The sequence below is a fragment of the Achroia grisella genome, unplaced genomic scaffold (assembly GCF_030625045.1).
Source record: "Achroia grisella isolate CSIRO2021 unplaced genomic scaffold, CSIRO_AGI_Agris_v1 utg2156, whole genome shotgun sequence".
Taxonomy (NCBI): domain Eukaryota; kingdom Metazoa; phylum Arthropoda; class Insecta; order Lepidoptera; family Pyralidae; genus Achroia; species Achroia grisella.
The window spans coordinates 1730259-1748785 of NW_026712714.1; the positions used below are offsets into that span (position 1 = coordinate 1730259).

General features: G+C 34.7%; 1 non-coding gene across 1 annotated transcript; it reads left to right on the forward strand.

Moving 5' to 3' along the window:
* Positions 1 to 310: 310 nt before the first annotated feature.
* On the forward strand, positions 311 to 383 carry Trnak-cuu (transfer RNA lysine (anticodon CUU)). The gene has a single exon. It is a non-coding gene; the product is annotated as a tRNA-Lys (tRNA).
* Positions 384 to 18527: the final 18144 nt, after the last annotated feature.

The following is an 18527-nucleotide window of genomic DNA, read 5'->3' on the forward strand; positions in this document are numbered from 1 at the left end:
ATAATTTAATTTACCAGAATTAATTTTATTAGAAACCAATCCGAATAGAAAGTATCCAAATTTTCATATCCATAACCTTCCTGATACATACTACGCATGTATCTATCTATATCTCATCATATTGTATCTAAGAACTTTAAATACAAGCTTAAAGACAGTTAATTAGTGGCCACAATTGCTACTTTAAGCCCAAAATACTTCAAGATACAAGCTAAGAATTTTCTCTCAATTACAAATCTTATTTCTTCAGATAAAATATTTATGTCGCTGAACCGGAATGCTTATTGTAATTTGGGTCAGAGCAGTATTAGCCCGGCTAGCTCAGTCGGTAGAGCATGAGACTCTTAATCTCAGGGTCGTGGGTTCGAGCCCCACGTTGGGCGTTCTCTTTTTGTAGGTTAAAATTATATTATTAAAACATTTAGTTATTATTTTATAATAAATTATCAATTTATTTGTGAAATAGCATATTGTATATTAATATACATTTTAATTCATAAATGATGACGTATTTTATTTGTGTATTAAATTACACTTAATTTAATTTTAATTCATCTACTTCTTCCTTATCCCATTTATTTGTGGTCGGCGTAATATTTTTTTCTCTTTCATAATATTTCATCTCTGTTCGCCGGCATCTCGTTATTTACTTCCTTTCTCACCATATCATCTTTCACACAGTCCATCCATCTCTTTTTCAGCCTTCCTCTGCCCTTATAACCATCCACATTAATATGTAAATAAATTTAAATATTTATCCTTAAAAAATAATAACTCCAATTATGACAATATCTGTATGGAGGCAATATGACACAAAGACTTAGAAAAGAATCATCAAAATAATTTAGGTTTGATGACTTGCCTAACATACACATAGAAAACACAGTCATATTGAGAAACTGCATCATTTCGAAGTCGGTACAAATCTGCCGACTTACGTATTTGTAAATATAACATTAATTATTTCATGCAATAAACATTACTTACTCTATTATAATATAGAAATAGAAATAATCTTTATTCAAATAAACTCAATACAAGCACTTTTGAATAGTCATATTTTGATTCTACCACTCATTCGGAATGTAGACTCATCACAAGACGAATGAGCAAGAAACTCGTGTGTTAGTCTTTTGAATAATGTTATTTTAAATAAATAATTACATAATAACAGGTAAGAGGCATACGATACGATACGCACTCAGCGTAGCAGTTTCTATTTTGAATATCTTATATATCTCTGATTTCTTAGTGCAATCAGATAATATTGTCATCGCTGTGAATTATTTATTTAACTTTAATGCACACAATACAATATATAGTACAGTACATTTGGCGGAGTTAACACCATGCGACATTTTCTACCGGTCAACCATAGGTTACGCAGAGAATAATTATAAGTTTTTTCTACAAAAACATTGTTATCGTTCAGAAACTCTTCAATTTTATAAGCTTTTTTACAAAGCAAGTGTTTTATACAACATTTGAATCTTTTTCAGGCAGATTTAGAACAGACTCTGGTACTTTGTTGTAAAACCTTACGCAATTACCATAAATATTCCTAGACAATTCATACAGAGTTATTTAGACTCAACCATTTAGTTAAAACAGTGCTTGTGATATGGGTACTAGACAACTGACACAAATACTTACACTTTTTAAGTACATACATAATATACATATAAAACACTCAAACCAATATATTCATACTTAAGAATACAAATGTTTGTACGGTGCGACGAATCGAACCCGCGACTGTCGCAAATGAGGCGGTGTTCTAAACCGCTAGATTACTACGTCCGTAAACAAAACTCGATCATGGCGTCTGCCCGTCAGATTGCTACTATAAATACCATAAACCCATGGGGACGGGTACGGAGCACCATTTAGGGGAAAAGGGGTGACGTCACGTCTAGGCGGGAGTCGCGACGGCTAGTCTCACTGTCATTCTACTTGCGCAAGTACCGTCAACATAATATCATTTTATATAAATACTTTAGTAGAAATAGAAATAATCTATCTAAGTATAGATGTAAACAAAATTGGAGTGTCTGTTTGTAATATTGAAATAACAGTTTTTTACTACATGCATATGAATATGAATACTGTACATACACCAAAATAACATTATTTACAATTTTTGTCTGATGTAATAAAGAGTAATGCTCGGACGAAGTGCGGGTACAGCTGGTATTCAAACTAACTTAATACAAGCACTTTTAAATAGTCATATTTTTTTTTATTCTACCACTCATTCGAAATACAGACTAGACAAGGAGAATGAGCAAGAAAATTAATTATGCGTCGTTCTTTTGAATAGATTTTTTAAAAATAAATAATTACACAATAACATGTAAGAGGCATACGATAATCAACATAGAAACCGCTACGCATTCATTCTTAGTACAATCAGATAATATTGTCAGCGCTATGAATTTTATTTAAAATGTTTTCTATAAAAACATTGTTATCTCCTGAGTCTTGACTTGGAACCCGTACTATAAATCAATAGCTCAGTTTGATTATTTATATTATTTATATTGTTAATGGGTATTAAAAAGAATAATTTTATGGTAAACAAAATACTTGCACTAGCAGTGGTCACGAGCTTACTGGAGTAACAGCGATGTCAATGTAGATAGGTGGCAGTAGTTTTTTTCTTTTCTAGTTATTGTTTCAACTGAATTTCTTTTTTTTTTATGGTTTACCTATATAATACTAGCTGTGCCCGCTACTGCGTACGCGTGGTTATAAAACACTTCGCTATTATCTTTTAAATATTCCCCGTTTTTGCAAGTTTGGTGTAGCGTAATGTTATATAGCATAAAGCCTTTTTCGACAAAATAAACTATCCAAGTTGTAGTAGTTCCTGAGATTAGCGCGTTCAAACAAACAATCTCTTCAGGTTTATAAAATGAAAATCCTGTGCATGAACAACCACTGCCATGCACGTTTATCCATTATGAGGAAGTTTTAGTAATGAGTATTTATTAAAAAACATACTGTGATGTTTACATTAACTGCGTTTGAGCGAAGTCGGGGCCAGTCGCTAGATATTTTTTTCACACGCCATCTAGTCCCAAGCTAAGCAGAGCTTGTGTTAGGAGTACTACACAACTGATAATGTGTTTCAATAATTTTTTTTATAATTACATAGCAAACATCCATATTGATACAAATAATCATGCTCAAGAATATAAATGTTTGTGCCGTGCGAGGTATTGAACCTGCGACCATCGGAAGTAAATCGGAGTGCTAAACCACAAGATCACCGAGGGCGTCGAATTAATGGATTCCTCGAATATTTTTCATACCGCTACCGGTGGTGACTAACGCTGTCTGCCGTCGGGGGAGACTGCGCCATCCCCTATTTTCATACTTTTCTCGGAACGTAACAAAGTTTTGTAAACATGTTATTTATCTTCTATTTGAGTCATAGATGACTGTACCATGTTCCAGACAAGCTCAAAGCATTGTACTTGCATATAAACGACATTTTTTGCTATGAGGAAACGCCCAATGTATGTGGTTGTAGCCCACTCATGCATAAACGAAATATCTCCTTTGGAAAGTATATACTCTATCCTGGGAAGATAAAAACATAAAAACCATCGCTCCTAAGAATATCCTTCGATTCTTGTCCCTCACAGGTCTAGGTAGGGAACTATGAAAAAGAGCGAGCACAATAGATCTATACAAGTCGACGTATCACAGGTTTTAACACGTGACAATAGCCCAAAACTCCCAATAAAAGTGCGTGTGTGTGAATTATTTTTTAAATTCTTTATTGTACATTAAGAAGTATACAAAAAACAAACTAAATGCCATATGACATGCTCTGCCATTTAACCTTTACGTAGAAATAGAAAACGTTTCAGGGCGGCAGTCATGGCGGAAAAAAGTGTTTGTTACTATTTCACACAAAACTGGACGGATTCGAATGAAACACAGATAGATCATATCGTAGATGTGAATAGATGCGAACAGTGTCGCGGGGCAAAATTAATAAGAATAACAAATATTAACCATCGCTCCTAAGAATATCCTTCCATTCTCGTCCCTCACGGGTCTAGGTAGCGAACTCTGAAAAAGGGCGAGCACAATAGATCTATGTAGGTCGCAGTGCTACAGGTCCAAGCACCTGACAATAGCCCAAGTAATCCAATAAAAAAACAAATATTAATGCAGTTCCATTAATCCTGACAAACTTTTGCGTTTGTCTCATAATAATATGACTAGTTTTATTGAAGCTAATTCTGGCTCGGAAACGAACCGGTAAGCGAGTCGGCCGCTCCTTAAAGTAAATTTAGGTCAAGGTGCAAGGGTGGGACAGGTGGGATCGTTTACGGAGGGTCTTTATAGTCTTGTGTAGTTTTTTTTATTCAATGACAATGGAATTGTGCACCCGGCTGCACTAACGGTTTACACTACACGTGGTCGAGTGGAATGAGTAGTCATGCTCACTAAAATGTCCAGACATATGGCGGCGTGGTGGCGTCATTGGGTTCCCTAAAATATAATCGAGCGCAGTGATGGCTGACTCATCCGTCATACTCGTGAACGAGTGCTGCTCGTGGGGACTGGTCTGCTCTTATCACTACGACTGATTTAATCTTATTGTGTATTTATATTTTACCCTAATAAATTAGTGCTGGTTGGTAGTCTGTATTCACGCGTTTCGACTTGTAAAATGTGAATTTACAAGGATTATTTAAAAGAGCAACACACGTTTCTTGCACGTTTTTCGTGATGAGACTGCTTTCCGAATAAGCGGTAGATTAAAAAAAATGTTATGACTATTCAAAAGTGTATATAAAAAATTAAGTTTATTTGAATAAATGATTTACTATTCTATTCTATTCTACTAGCGCGGCTCTACTGGAAGATGATGAGAAGAGCATGACGTCAGATCAGTTAATTAGTTAATCTTGGCAAATTCACCACGAATTTGTCACGGACCAGCGTGGGGGTCAGACTGACAAGGTACATTGGTAGCAATGGGGTCATCAGTCCACATTAATACAATAGTTGATCATAGAATATTCTGTTACCTGTATTTATGCCACCAACAGTTCCTTCCTTAATTAGACGGCCTTCCGATGGTCGCGGGTTCGATGCACGCACGGTGAAAACATTTGCATTTATGAATATGACTGTTTGTATCGGTCTGGGTGTTTTCTATGTATATTATGTATGTATTTACAAAAAAAACAAGTATTTATATCAGTTGTCTAGTACCCATAATACAAGCTCTGCTTACCGTGGGACTAGATGGCGCTGTGATAATTTCCAGGGATATTTTTATTATTGTTATATGTTTTATTTTCACAGCGTTTGATGGGTTTTTACTCTTTGTGGCGTATGATTATCTATACATCTATACGTATAAATAAAATTGGAGTGTCTGTTTACAATATTGAAATAACAGTTTTTTACTACATGCATATGAATATAAACATGGTACTTACATCAAAATAACATTTTTTACTATTTTTGTCTGTCTGTTTGTTCCGGCTAATCTCTGAAATGGCTGGACCTATTTTAACAGGCCTTTTTTTGGCAGGTAGCAAATGTAATTAGGAGTTAAAACTTATTACAACTTATAAGAACTTAGGCTACTTTTATTTTAGATAATTTTAATTCCACGCGGACAAAGACGTGGGAACTGCTAGTTATAAATAAATAAAAATAAAAAAAGAACATAATTAGTCTATGACGTTCCTAATTTGAAATTTAGGTACATACTACATTATTTTATGCTTTAGTTGATTCATGAAATTTTATATATAGGTTATATTATCACGATTACATTAGAAGCTTTGCGTCATCATGCGTCACTTGGTAGCAACCCTCTCAGCGACCACACCCCGGCTGACCTCACCCTTATATTTATGACCTCACGATTCTTGCTTCCAATTTTTCCGATCAACCAACTTAAAAAGGGACGGTTACTGAATCTGTAAGGATTAAAATCTATACCACGGCTGGTGCAACCTAGTCGAAACGTCGAGAGGTAAATACCTTTATTTGCCATAAAATTATTCGTGTTAAGACCCGGTTAATAATTTAAATAATGTATATTACTTAAAAGTTTAAAAGTAACTAAAATATGTATGTATAAATATAAAACTATATGATGATTTATAAACGATAAGTTCCGGACTACTTGCTTGATTTATTGAGTGCTTGAGTGTGGACTAAATGCTTACTTGTGTGTACTGAAGGCAAACTGGTATGTTTGGGTGTTTCAGGGATATGGAGCGATGTAAAATGCTTATACACAGCTGTACAGTACAGGCTTTCATTTAAGAAATTACTCACAAATTACTTTTAATTGAAATCAAGTACATATTTAAATCATTATTACATAGTATAAAACAAAGTCGCTGTCGCAGTCTGTCCGTCCCTATGTATGCTTAAATCTTTAAAACTATGCAACGGATTTTGAAGCGTTTTTTTTTTAAATAGATACAAGTGATTCAAGAGGAAGGTTTATATATATAACACATGTACACCCGTGCGAAGCCGGGGCGAGTAGTTAGTAATAGATATAATAATGAATAATTTGTAATGGATAATCTCAAAACAAATACGGCTTTGGGGTCCCGATATTCGCGGGTTCGATTCCTCTCACTGTACAAACATTAGTATTAATGAGTACGATATTTCGTATTGATCTGAGAATGAGTGATTTTTATATATATTAATATGTATTTACAAAAAATGTATCTATATGTTTATATCAGTTGTCTAGTGCCCATAACACAAGCTCTGCTTAACTTGGAACTAGATGGCGCTGTGTAAATTGTTCTGAGATAGTATTATTTAAACTAATTTTACAGAAATATACACTTTGCCAACGAATAACAAAATGCATATTTTATATAGCAAAAATATATATAGGGTCCTATAAAAAAACCAAGGAGGTTCGCTTGTAAGTTTTTAATATTTAATGAACGTGAATACACCTTGTATGTTCGTATGTCCTTCATTTCACATTTACATTCAACCGCACTGTGGTTTAGTTGGTTTTAGGTACTTCAATATCTGTATAACACACTCCGCGACTCAACACAGTGGATTTATCTGATTCTACTACATATTTCTAAGTATAATATGTCCGGCGTCGGTGGTGTAGCGGTTAAACACACATTATTTCCGATGGTTGCGGGTTTGGTTCCTCGTACAGTACAAACATGTATTCATGGATATGATTGATTGTTTTTTGCCCAATTCAATATATTTTCTTATCGATTATAATGGAATGGTGCAACTCCCTGTGCTAACGGTTTATGCTGGCGGGACACCAGTGGAGTATGATGAGATGAGCATGAGGTCAGGTCAGTAGGCCAATTGTGATAAATTCACCATGAATTTATCACAATGGTCTCCAAGGGTAACTGCGTGGAGGTCTACCTGACATAAGTCATCAATCCACATTACTAACAATCACCTTTCCCCCGGGCTAAATTATTATTAACCCGAATAAAATAGAATAGAATAGAATTTATTCAAATAAATTTACATTGAAGCACTTTTGAATAGTCATCAATTTTTTTTAATCTACCGCTCATTCGGAAAGCTATCACATCACAAGAAGAACGAGCAACAAACTTGCGTGTTGCTCTTTGAAATAATTTAATTCTTACTTTACATTTTAAGTTTAAGTGTGTGAATACAAATTACCAATTAGCACTAATTCAATTAAATACTCAAATAGAAAAAATATTAAATATACGACCAACTGGTTAAACAATTAATAAAAGGTAATCAGTTATAGTGATTAGAGCAGACCAGTCCCTACAAGCAACACCCGTTTACGAGTATGACGGATGAGCCAGCCATCACTACATGCCATCCGAGATACAAATACAGCTCTTTATGACTGAACATCTGGTGCACCCGCCTGCGCTAACGGTATACGCTGGCGGGACACCAGTGGAGGATAGGAAGTAGAAAATCCGAATAGACAGTAGCGAGGAATCGAACACGCGACCAATGGAATTAAGGCTAAACCGCTAGAACACCGAATAGAATAGAATAGAAAATCATTTATTCAAATAAACTTAATTTAAGCACTTTTGAATAGTCAACATTTTTTTAAATCTACCGCTTATTCGGAAAGCTGTCTCATCACAAGAAGAATAAGCAAGAAACTTGTGTTGCTCTTTTAAATTATCCTTGTAAGTTCAAATTTTACAAGTCGAAACGTGTGAATACAAACTACCAACCAGCACTAATTTCTTTAGGCTCAAATATAAAAACACAATAAGATTAAATCAGTCGTAGTGATAAGAGCAGACCAGTCCCTACAATCAGCACTCGTTCACGAGTATGACGGATGAGGCAGCCATCACTGCGCTCGACCATATTTTAGGGAGCCCAATGACCCGGCCCACCACGCCGCCACATGTCTGGACATTTTAGTGAGCATGACTACTCATTCCACTCGACCACGTCACAGCTACAAAAATTACTATATGGTAGTTACAGTATTCGCACTTTACATGAGGATCCATGCGGCAATCAATACAAAAGCCGCTACGCTATCATAGCCGATGCAGAGAAATTAGTAAGGTATAGAAATTCCTCTACCTACTGTATCCTTAAACAGCTATAATGTAAATAACATTATAGCTCCCTCAGAAGGGACTTCATCAAAGTTGCAACGCAGTCAAATTTCCTATACACGACAAAACCAATGTTTATTTAATTTCCAATCCATAGACAAGAAACCCTAACCCTATTTGGTAGTACTGTACATGCGGAATACTAATAACCTGTCCGACTGTCCGGTTCACTAATTAGATATACACATCAGATATTGCGTCCACGTATCCTACTCGTTGACACTGCGCTTGCGCCGCGCACCTATTGTTCGCTTCTTGGAAAGTGATATAGATTTGTCAACATTGGATGCAACTGTCAGATCGCAAATCATACGACAAACGAAAGTGGCTTTTGTTTTAGTGACATGTACATATCATTACACAAATAAAGTCGCTGTCTCTGTCTGTCCGTCCCTATCTATGCTTAAATAAATAACAATAAAATTTACATATAATAATAAATAATAATAAATTTAAAACTTGGTTGGTTTTAGGTACTTCAATATCTGTATAACAAGCTCCGAGCCTCAATACAGTGTATTTATCTGATTCTACTACATATTTCTAAGTATAGTATGTCCGACCACGGTGGTGTAGCGGTTAAACACACATTATTTCCGATGACCGCGGGTTCGGTTCCTCGTACAATACAAACATGTATTCATGAAAATGATTGATTGTTTTTTTACCTACGCAACGGATTTTGAAGTGTTTTTTTTTAATAGAGTGATTCAAAAGGAAGGTTTATATGTATAATACATGTACACCCGGGCGAGGCCTGGGAGAGTAGCTAGTATATTATATTATTACGGGGAGCAAAAACTTTGTATACCGTTTTACGAGAATTGCGCGTATGGAGGAGTATGATCTGATTTTATATAAGTTGACTTGCGCTTGCACCGCGCAACGGATTTTGAATGTGTTTTTTTAAATAGTTAGAGTGATTCAAGAGGAAGGTTTATATATATAATACATGAACACCCGGCCGAAGCCGGGGCGAGTTGCTAGTCTTATATATAATATGTCTGTACATCTTATAGAGAACCATAGTGTTTTGACATGTTTCATATAAAAGTTTTATCAAACATTTTTTTATTTTGATAAAAATTTTATATGTAACATGTCAAATCTCTATGGTTCAAAAATTTTTTTTACCAAACTTAAATATACCATATTATATTAGGATAATGATGATGATGATGAAACTCCTATGGATATTAACACTTGTATTTCACTTGTATCAGAAAATATACTATTCTCCATAAGGCTGACCGTTTGTCTTCCATTCACACTATTATGCAAAACACATAAATCACTAATATAAATTCTAAGAAAATCCAGAATAATCTAAAACAAACATAGAAACTTATTACGAATCTCTACGCACGCATACAAGTAGAATACTGCGGCGTGCTTCGCGACTGCTATGAAAGTGGAAAGCGCGGACGTGACTTGTGAAACTTGAAACGTACTACACACACACGTGGCTTTGCCTGCGTTTATAACTATAAATAGCAATAATACTGTGTTTTATAATAGATTTTTCTAAAGTGGAAATACGCCAATGACGCATTAAATAAAAATAATATACTATACTAGCTGACCCGCGCAACATCGTCTGCTGCGTCACACTTACTTGACATTTATCATTATATTTCGCTCAATTTACATAATATCTTTTTACATTATAGCCTATGTATTATTCTGATGTATTATTAAATAGTATAAAATAAAATCTCTGTCGCTGTCTGTCCATCCCTATGTACCTATGCATAAATCTTTAAAAATAAGCAACGGGTTTTGAAGTGGTTTTTTTAATAGATACAGTGAGTCAATAGAAAGGTTTATATATATAATACATGTATACCCGTGCGAAGCCGGGGCAAGAGAAAAATTTTAAAATTTCGTCATATTTCGATCAGTAGTTTTTCGTGAGAAAGTGTAACAACGCGAAAGTTTGTGAGTATGGCTGGATTTGAACTTTCGCGTTTATAACATTAGTAAAGTAATATTTTTCACATATTTTATACTTAGTTATATATGAATTACCTCCTGAGGTATGTATAATGTAAATATCCGTGTTTCAGGAATGAGGAGATTGAGGAATTTCTATACCTTACTGATTTATTCTGCATCGGTGTTCTAGAGGTTAGCACACCGCCTTAATTCCGGTCGCGCGTTCAATACCTCGCTACAGTCTATTTGGAATTTCACAACTCACACAAATATTCGGATTTAGAAAATCCGAATATTTGCAGTTTTCAGCAATAGATAGAGTGATTCAAGAGGAAGGAATATATGTATAAAACGTTTGTGTTATAGTAATATATTTTTAACATTTAAGCATACATAGGGACGGACAGACAGCTACAGCGACTTTATTTTATACTTATTCTATCATTAGGATAGAGCAAATCAAACATTTGTAATACATCCGTGCGAAGCCAGGACGAGTCGCTAGTTGTAAATAAAACGACGCATTTTATCGTCATTGATCATCTCTTTCACGCATTTGTACATATAGCAGTGCATCTCGCTCTTGCACATATGACGCAATACGGTTAACTACTTTCTTTAATCTATCCGGCCAGTAATTGGCCCCAATTGGTTATTGTGGCAGATAAACCCTTTGTTTGGTTGTATGCAAAGACATAGACGTAAATTAATGTAGCAAATGCGCGTAGTTACAAAACTAAAAGTTAAAAACACATCATTTTTATTTAGAACTAGCTGTTCCCGCGCCTTCGTCCGCGTGGATTTATACTTTATTTTTCTAAAATAAACGTTGCCTAAGTTACTCCTTATTACATCAGCTCCCTCCCAAAAAAAGTCCCGTTAAAATCGGTTCAGCCATGTCAGAGATTAGCCGGAACAAACAGACCGACAAACAGACAGACAAAAATTGTAAAAAGTGGTTTTTTGGTGTATGTACCGTATTTATATTCATATGCATGTAGTAAAAAATGGTTATTTCAATATTACAAACAGACACTCCAATTTTATTTATATGTATAGATTACAATAGAGTGTTACAAACAAACAGTCATACTTTGAACTCCCTCCAATTATGCATAAGAAATAAATTAATCAATAACAAAAACATTACAAACATGCCAGGCACCCTTTTGCTTCTTCAAATATGAAATTTAAATTTGTGACAGAGTGAAAATGTTAGGAGGAGAGATTTATTCTGTTCTATTAATCTCATAAGACCTTATGATCTATCAGTCTCTATAACTTACAGATATATAAGATACCATAAGGATATATCTTATAAGGATCCATTCTCCTCCGATCGATCCCCCGTACAATTGAAACGATGATCGAAATTACGACGTCCTGAGCCGAGGTTCGAACCCTAACGGTGCCCTCAGACTAAAGTCGTATCCGTCAGGCGGGAGTTGGCCTTGAGCCGCTCCATAAGTCCATCCGGGTTTGGTGTGCCATCTGCACTATCGTTCGGTGAAGCTGTAAAGCAGCAGCTGCGGCCAACAGCATTAGAGTAGTCCGAAAAAAAAACTTGAACAATGAACGAACGAATAAATGTTTGTATACTTTGTGTGGGATTGAACCTCTACCCGTCGGAAAGTAAGGCAGTGTGCTAAACCACTAGAACGCTGGATCGTCAAATACATGGCTTTTATAAAATTGGTTTAGATAGCAGAATAGTGACATGTATTAGAGTAACTCTAAATTAATATAGTAGAGGTAACATTTATCGTTGTCTCTCGTTGTCTGTCTCGTCGTCGTAGAGGTAACGTTTCATTTCTGCCTTGTAATAGTATACTTGACCTGATTTTTAAAAGAAATATACAGCATTTTCTGACTGAATATGTAATGCCTTCGCTAACGGTATACGCTGACGGGGCACCAGTGGAGGATGATAAAATTAGCATGAAGTTAGGTTAGTTAGCCCATCTTGGCCAACGGCAATTTACCACGATGATTGCCAGGGTAAACCTAATGGAGGTCAACCTGACATGGTACATTGCCAGCAATGGGGTTATTATGCCCCATTACTAACATTTACAATCCCCTGAGAGTATTTTTTAATATCAATGAATGATAATGGAATGGTACACCCGCCTGCGCTAACGTTTATGCTAGCGGGGCACCAGTGCAGGATGATAGGATAGGCATGAAGTTAGACCAGTTAGCCCATCGCGACAAATTCACCAGGAATGAACTACGATTGTTTTTAGAAGTCATCCCAAAGAGGTGGAGGTCGACTTAAAATGGTGAATTGACAATGGGGTTAATATTCCCCGTTGTAACAACCCTTCTCCCAAAAATAGTAGAGAGAATAAGAGTCAACGATTGTTTCCAGGGGGAACAGTATGAAGGTCAACCTGAGATAGTACTAGTAGTAGTAGTAGGGGTAGGACTATTAGACCACATTACTAACAATGGGGAGGAGCCCCAAAAATAGAACAGAAAGTACGACAGTCAGGACCATACACGTCAATACAAACATAATTAACACCCCTAGTAGCCACTTGCATCTGTTAATAAAATCTATATTAAGACCAACCAACCCTCCATGGTCCGCTTGAAATTTATTTGGAAAACAAAGCTATTTCAGTTGGAACTACTGAGTTTATTTGTGTCTCAATCGCCTTGGGGTTTCGTAAATACTGCGGAATGACGGTAAAGCGGAATTGACCTAATACACCATCTATTTACCCTGCACTTATTGGCTCAAAATTTCAGGAAATCATTCGTTTTTAACGATAAAAATGGAACGGTGCACCTTTTTTTTTTTTTGCCTCCTCTACTCTAATGCAGTTGGCTGTATCTGACCTTTGACGATAATAATGGAATGGTGCACCTTATTTCTTTTTTTCCTACTCTACTCTTATGCAGTTGGCTGCAGCTGACCTTTACAGCTTCACCTGACGATAGGGGCGAGTTCAGATGGCACTCCAAATCCGCGGAACCGCGGATAGCGGAATGGAGCGGCCTACTCCCGCCTGACGGAAACGATTTTAGACTGAGGGCACCATTTGGGGTTCGAACCGCGGCTGTGGCGTCGTAACTTCGAACCCGGTTTGTATTAGACGGGGGATTGATCGGAGGGTCACCAATCACCGAGAATTAACTATGTTGGTTTTCAGGGGTCATCGCGTGGAGGTTGACATCACACGGGCATTGATAACATTGCGGCAGTGCCTGGTACTAACAATCCTCTTAACGACAATGTACCGATGTACTCGCCGTACAGGAATAGTGACTAACCGTCGTATCCTAATTGGTCCATAATTAACATAGAGATTTTACTTTTTCGCGAATTCAAAGTTTGATGTTCTACTGAACTTAATAAATTTGCAAAATGAATTAGCAACCACACAAATTTTCATGTGTTACAGATTTAGCAGCTTTCTCTACACTTCCTGTCTATTAAGGATCTAATTAGTACTATTAAATTGTAGATTGCAAGTTGAGAATGCTAATGACTTAAGCCTGCCTATTGTATTAATAATAATTTAATAAAGTTTACATAAATAAATAAATAAATTGCATAGTTAGGTAACTATGTTACTGCAAGGTAAGAATCTCTCACTATATTAATATGGTTCATTTTTAAATGGCATAACAATTGGTTATTAATAATAAATAATCAAGCACCAAATATAAGGCATGCCTTGCTATTCAATCGAAAGAAGCTCTGAAGCTTCTAGCTATTAACCCAACAATAAGACTTAATGCTACATTTACATTCAGCCGCTTCCCCTGCCGCACGCGCTGCCGAGTATTGACGAGCGACAACTGAGCGAGAGGGCTGTATGTAAAAACACGCTGCCACTCGCACACGAAAAACTGACAATCGTGGGAGCGCCAGGCAGCGCCAATGGCATGGGAAGTGTTTACACTGTCACGCTGCTCATTCTCTGCTGCTGCAATTCCCTGCGCACTCGTGCTGAGTGTAAATTGAGCATAAAAGATCAAATATCCTGGAGCTGGATGAAAGATTTCTAACTAGCTGAAACACACATGGGGACCTTGTCAAAGGATAGAGATCCTCCCACACCTACTGCCAACATTTCATCTGCTTATAGTACTAGTACCCACTGCAGATAGCCAAGTTCTAAAAGAAAAAAAGGGATTGTAGCAAAAGTACCCTAACACTAGCGGTAGAAGTTTTTTTAATGGTTTTTCAAATGTAATTGTCATGACCTAAGGAACACTGAAGAATAGTTGTGTAGCAGTGACAGCGGGACATTTTACATAATCTATAGACATAGACTATATTCACAGTAAAAAAAGTTAAAATGTATGTTCCTTCAAATAGAATGGAACAAAGTCTGATTTCATTTTTGCACATTATAATAGTTTGGTTTTTTTACTTATGTATATATATTGAATTGACTATGTAACTAATATCTTTATTTAATTAAATGATTCTTCTAAAACAGCTTTTTTTTTTTAAAGGTGTTCTTCTAATGATGAAATCCAGTTTATTGTGGAGTTGCAATTGCAACTATGTTATTTACTTTACACAGGTTTTAGTTGATTTAAACACATGATTGAATAATTTGAATGGTGCAGGATTGAGTAAATTTAATTGATGCTCAATGATATTCACTATTATTTATAAGAATTTTTTTTTTAAGATAATTCTGTCCATTTCAGTTATTGGTAATTTAGCTTTCTATAGCAGTATTTTTTTTAAATCAGTTGAATAATTCTGCATTTTTAGTTTACATTTAGTTTATTAATTTACAATGTCCCCACTTTGCTTTCCAGATACGTATTTCACACTGTGGTGAGTTCAGGAAAGGTATAGAAAATGTTTAAATTATATTTTTAATATTATTTAAAGCTGGAAAATTACAAATATTAAAAATAAAAAATCGTACACGTACCTTCATGCAAAAGATTTCAATCAATCAAGCATCCACGTTACAATAATCCATAATATAAACACAATTTTTTTTTAAATTTTAAAACACTAGCACTGACCACATTTTTAAACGTCACAATTTTTTTTTCACCGACTTAATGAAAACAATTCAAAAATTCCGTTAAATTATATTGTATAAGCGCAGGAAATAGCGAAAAATCCACAGAAGTTAGTAAACACGATGTTGCGTGAAACAACAAAATGAGAATTTGATTACAATTCACTTTTACACATTTTAACACATTTAAAATTCACAACACCAACGTTCCAGTTACAGAGAATAAAGATGAGAATGATAATAAATTTATAATGTAATAATTATACAGTGTTTATTACATTATTTGGTACTAAAACTGAATAAAATGCTGTAGGAAGGAAGAGTAAACGACAAATACACGAAAAAGTCAACAACCGTTTGACAGATTTATGACGGGAGGTGCCGAAATTGCCAATGCTGAAAATGGTAAAATGGTGTGACCATCATCTAATGACGAATTGTGCTGTTTTTGAACAGAAATCTCGTTAATTTAAAGCAATAAAATTAAAAATACTTTGTCGCTAATGTATACATAGAATAAAAATTTTTTTAGAGTGACTATGTACAACTTTCTTAATTGTATTGTACACATATATTTTTTTTAAATATTCAAATGTTTAAAATGTTATTGCTTATCATAGTAACAGCAATGAAAATTTTCCATTTTTAAAGTCGGTTAAAATATTAAGTACTATTTATATTTTATTTTGCAACGTGCTGCAAGTAAGTGTCAACAATATATATATTTTATCGAAATTTAATAATATACATTATTATGTCACCCAGTAATACATAGTCGAAAATATGAATTGAATACCTCTTTTGTACAGAATCTTATTAATTTTATAGTCACTTCGATAAAAAGAAACATCAAGATTATTTACTGAAGATAAGTTCAAGTTCTATTCCGTTACAAACAAAACGTGCTGTCAAATTATGCTGAAGAAGCTCAAAAATCTTTTATATGTACACACTGTTCATCGGACGCGACGCCATATTAATATTGGTGTTACCTGATTAATTTAAAATTATCCTTAAACTAATTTTTAAAATTATTATGTTTACATAGATTTATATACATAATTTGCTACTATATTATGTGTAATATACTAATTTAAAAAAGTTAAATTTTGAAGAAGCATAGGATTGAGTTAATTTTTACAGAAGCTGTAGGTACTGTTTTGTAGATTTATTATAACAACGGTAGTTTTCATTCAGTTTCGATACAATGCTATACATATAACTAATTCTAAGTGCTAAGTAATATTAAAATATTATTTTATTTAAAATACATTTCTGAATTTGTTTATTGTCAACATGAATTTATATTCTGTGGCTCTATCTATTGACATACGCTAGAACTAATTGCAATTTGGGTGGATTAGTGTAGATGGCATTGGTAAATAATATGTTTTATCTGTGCTTGTATAGATGGCGTTGTTAGAATTCTTATTCTATCTTATTCTGTAAATTGAAAATAATGTTGCAGCAATATGATAGGAATCATGTTGAAAATAAAATGTGAATTTAAATAAAATTTCCAAGACATTTATAATATTATATTTGAATATACTTTTAAGCTAAAACAGCTATTCCAAAGAAAAAGCAGACATATTAGATAACTTTAGCTTAATTAACTGACTAGAGAGTTAATCACAAAACAATCTTACCTATAATAATTTAATTAGTATAATAATATTATCACAGTAACATAAGTCAAAATATAATAACAATATCTTAAACCTAAACGATATAGTTCTACGAATCAATAAAAAAATTTAAAATAAATTATAAGTCAGTCCTTAATGCAATGAAAATCACATTGTATAGGAATGTAATATCAGTATGTAAGTCAAATCCATAAGCGTCAATAAAAAAAAACTGGTGTTTCAGGTGTCCATAGACTACAGTAACCGTTTACTGAAAAGCATCGCTATTTACCGGTCTAATTCTGTATTCAAACCATCCAAGAAACCTTCACCATAGAGGGGTGCGGATGACCTTTGTCAGTCCAGGAACTCATTGAAATATTCATACAAAATTTGATCCAAATTAGTGCAGCAGTATAGAAGGAATTAGGTACAAAAGAACTGGGTGTTGTTTTATACATATGTATATGTTATTATCATACGGCCTCGGTAGTCTAGCGGTTTAGAACGCACACCTCTTTACTTCCGATGGTCACGGGTTCGATTCCTCGCATGGTACCAACATTTGTATTCATAAGTATGATTGTTGTATAAGTCTGGTTGTTTTCTATGTATATTATGTATGTATTTACAAAAAAAAGTATCTATGTATTTATATCAAACACAAGCTCTGCTTATCGTGGGGCTAGATGGTGCTGTGTTAATTGTTCTGGGCTATTTATTTATTTAATCCAAATCAGTCCAGCAGTTTAGTAGATATTAGATATGTTATATCAATTAACATGAAACGTTGATTGTATAACCGTTTGTTAATTGAATACACCGTTACTTCGATAATGACATAGCATACCAATATTAATCAACAAATATAATAAATATAAAAAAGAATATAAGTAAATATCTATAACTTATTTCGTCGATTAACTAGAATTTTGTGTAACGGTTGTTTATTGCAATGACAAATAGTCTAACTGTCTACGTGCCGAAAATGTGGCTTTTATAATGAACTAACTGTTACATGCAACTCCGTCTGCATAACCTGTCAACGCTGGGAGAAGGGGAACGTTAGTTATATGGACTAATAAGCTAGTAACACATGTCAGGTTGAGCTCCACGGAGTGTCCCCTGGAAACCATCGGGATAAATTCATAGTGAATTTACCTACCATGGGTCTGACCTGACCTCATGCTCATCTTATCATCCTCCACTGATGCCCTGTCAGTGGAAACCGTTAGCGTAGGTGGGTGCACCATTCCATTATCATTCTCAAGAACGAGGAAGTTACAACCCCTATAATAAAAGGGATGAACCCTTTTATATTATCGAAATTG